At 47.4% G+C, this 3,231-nt stretch overlaps 1 protein-coding gene across 2 annotated transcripts in view; it reads left to right on the top strand.

Moving 5' to 3' along the window:
* Positions 1-74: 74 nt before the first annotated feature.
* The window catches only part of Ube3b (ubiquitin protein ligase E3B), a 46,335-nt gene continuing 43,178 nt past the window's right edge, over positions 75-3,231 (top strand). The window contains exon 1 of one of the 2 annotated variants that reach the window (NM_001143894.1): positions 75-400. The gene's annotated coding sequence lies outside the window, so the exon portion shown is untranslated. The remainder of the gene's footprint in view (positions 401-3,231) is intronic. The other variant, XM_039089760.2, reaches the window with a different exon arrangement.

The raw sequence follows: 3,231 nt of genomic DNA, 5'->3' as shown, positions 1-3,231 counted from the left end.
CACTTCTTAAAGCGTCCCCTCTAGCCCTAGATGGAGATTCTTTGTATCAAACGATTCCGCTAGGGTGGGTTCCACCTCCCCTTGGCTGAGTCAGGCTTTTATCCCCACTTCTGGACGCTTGTTACTTCTATTCGGCTGCTAAAGAAGAAGACAGGATGAAGAGAGGTTTTCCCCGTCGCCACCATGGGCAAAGAAGCTGTGCGGAACTGTTGTTTCCCGGAACTGAATGATTGCTTCCAGGCGGAGTTCGGAACACAACACCCGGGGCAAGATGGCGGCCAGGCTTCGGCCGCTGCCCCGGGTCTGGCGGAACTCGGGGGTATCGGGCTGAGGCGGCAGTAGCTGCGGCCCGGACCCCGAGTGCGGGGGCCTCGAACGGATAAAGATCTCCGGACTGCGGGTAGCGAGTGGGAACAGGATGGTCGATTCTTCGGGTGGCGGGGTCAGGGACTGAGGGAGGTTTGTCTGGGGGCCGAGTCTTGGCTTAGTGAATTCTGAGAAGGAGGGACTGACTTTCCGTCTTCAGGGATCTCCCTGGCCCCCTTCCATTGATTTCCGTGTTCAGGCGACTGGCCTTACTAGCCAACTGAATCTGGGCGAGACAGACTTGTTATTGTGGTTGTTGATATTGGTGCCAATGAAAGGCGTCGGGCCTCTGGATCACCCCAAGTGGCATTGGAGTCCAGTGCGCTCGCTGTGTGACCTTGGGTGAATCCAGTCACATCTCTGACGCTTAGTTTCCTTCTTTGTAAATGGAGTAATTCGATTGCTTTACAGAGGTTATCGTGTAATGCGTTTTAGTGCGGTTCCTGATGGCTCTTAACACAGAGAGAAACTGGATCGCATACTGACTTCAGCCTAGTCACAAGATGCCTGGCATTCTCAACTTCTGTTCTGCGTGTTTGTGTGTATCCTGAGCCTTGTCTTTTTGACTTGCCAATATGTAATTCCTTTGGGGTTCAAAGTCAGGAACCCGGAGGACACTGGCAAGTTGTGTGTCTCTGCCTTCTGTTTCCCCATCTGGAGAGGGTGTAGCTTTCTAAGAGCAATAGCTTGGCTTATTCGTGGTTTCTTTAAGAGCTGTTTGTCTGTTCTTGAGCTTTTAGAATTGGGGTGTTGTAGCCTAATAGGATAGAGCTGATACAAAGGAAGTCCTAGTTAACTATATCTACATCGTCTGTTATGTGGTGCTACTTCTAACCTAAAGGAAAGTCGCTCAGCAGCTCCGGTTACCTTACTTCACAGCCTGGACACTTGTGCGTCTCATTGAGCTTCTTGAAGTTAGTCTCAACCAAATAGGTTGGTTTTAAGCAGGTTGCCTGGGAACATAGAAGTAACGCAGAGTCAGAATCTTGTCTGCTAGCGTTGAAAGCTTGGCTCTGCGGCTTACTAAGGCAAGATTTGATTTTTCTCATCTCGTTGCCACACTTATTAGATGAGACTCTTAGAGGACTCGTGGCCTAGCGGCCCTTCCAGGTGCTTTATTCTTACCAACCTACTGTTTTCTGATTTCTCTACCTATAGAACTCTCATTTTCCTAAACCAGTCTCAGCTTTGTAAGAACAGTGCAGTAAGGCTTCCTTAGACGTGACAAACTTCCAAATGCCAGTTATTAATATTTTCTTATTTATTCTGAACCTCAATACCACAGCAACTGGATTAAGGTTAAGAATAGCAAGTGTTCCACTGCAATCCTTAACAACCCTTAAAATTGAATATTGTTATTATCCCAGGTAGCTGGGACCCAGAGTGCTCACGTGACAGTCATGTGAGGTAGAGTCGGGACTGACAAGGTCTGAAGCTCCGTCTCTCCAACCTGAAGGCCTCTCTCATTACAGTCTTTGCTGTGTTTCTCTGTGGCTCTCGGGAACGAGAACTTAACTCCCAGTTGTGCATCTGATTTGATTCATGAGCTATGCAAGTGGTAAAGGGACAGGAGAGAATGAGGAAACCCGCAGAGTTAGCTGTTGTGCAGTGTAAGCAGAGGCCAATGTGTAAGATTTTGGATGGGAATAATTTCGAGAAAGGGATCAAATACTGAGAGAAAGGTCCTGTGGGAGAAGTGAGAGCTCTGAGGTAGTCACAGATGCTGGGACAGTTTGCATGCAATTCATTTCTGTTTCCCTTGGGAGGAGGGGCCTCTCCTGCTCCCAGGTCCTGCCTACCACAGGAGATATCTTTATTTTTTTTTAATTTATTTTTTTTAATTTTAGGCATATAAGTGGTTTTCATGCATGCATACATGCATGTATGTATGTATGTACATATGTATGTACATATGTATGTATGTGCATTCAGCACATCCATGACCAGAGAGGGTATTGGATCCTCTAGAACTTTAGTGAGCACTAGAAGCTGAACCCTGACTTTCTGCAAGAAGGAGCCAGCGCTCATAGCCGCTGAGCCATCTCTGAAGCCTCGATACCTTGAGGAGAGGACTTAAGGTTGTAGTCATGCCCTGAGCCCCACTTGTACCTCTAGGGAAGTTGACTGTTCACAGTTTAAACAACAGGACCAGGACTCCACGGCCTCAGTGCTGAGCCTGAGATAGGGAAGTGGCTCACTGGAACTGTGCAGGCAGGAAGATTTAAAAAAAAATGGTAATAATAAAATAAAGAGGCTGGAAGAGGGGCTGGAGAGATGGCTCAGTGGTTAAGAGCACTGACTGCTCTTCCAGAGGTCCTGAGTTCAATTCCCAGCAACCACATGGTGGCTCACAACCATCTGTAATAGAATCTGATGTCCTCTTCTGGTGTGTCTGAAGACAGCTACAGTGTACTCATGCACATTAAATAAATAAATGTTTTTTTAAAAAAAAAGAGGCTGGAAGAGAGCTTAGTGGTTAAGAGCACTTGCTGCTCTTGAGAGGATCCTGGTTTCGTTACCAGTGTCACATCACGTGGCTCATGACAGCCTCTAACTCCAGCTCGAGGGGAACCCTCTTCTGGCTCTCCTAGGCACTGCTTTCAAACAATAACACAATAAAAACACACAATAAAAAAAACTTCAAAAAAAAAAAAAAAGCTTTTTGCGTCCATAAAGATGACCTGTCCGCTAGGCTTGTGTACAGTTCTCGTGCACGGTTCTGTTAGCAGCTCGGTAGAACTGTGGTGCACAGGTGTCCGATCTCGTGACACACATCTTAGCTGATTGTTAAAGATGGAAGACTGAGGCTCCCTCCCAGTGGTGTTGACAGAGCCAGCGGCTGGTGCCAGCTCTGTGTGACTCAGG

This window comes from Rattus norvegicus, chromosome 12, assembly GCF_036323735.1.
Source record: "Rattus norvegicus strain BN/NHsdMcwi chromosome 12, GRCr8, whole genome shotgun sequence".
Classification (NCBI taxonomy): Eukaryota; Metazoa; Chordata; class Mammalia; order Rodentia; family Muridae; genus Rattus; species Rattus norvegicus.
Note: the sequence above shows the minus strand (reverse complement) of the source record. Positions and strands in the feature narration are given on the sequence as shown.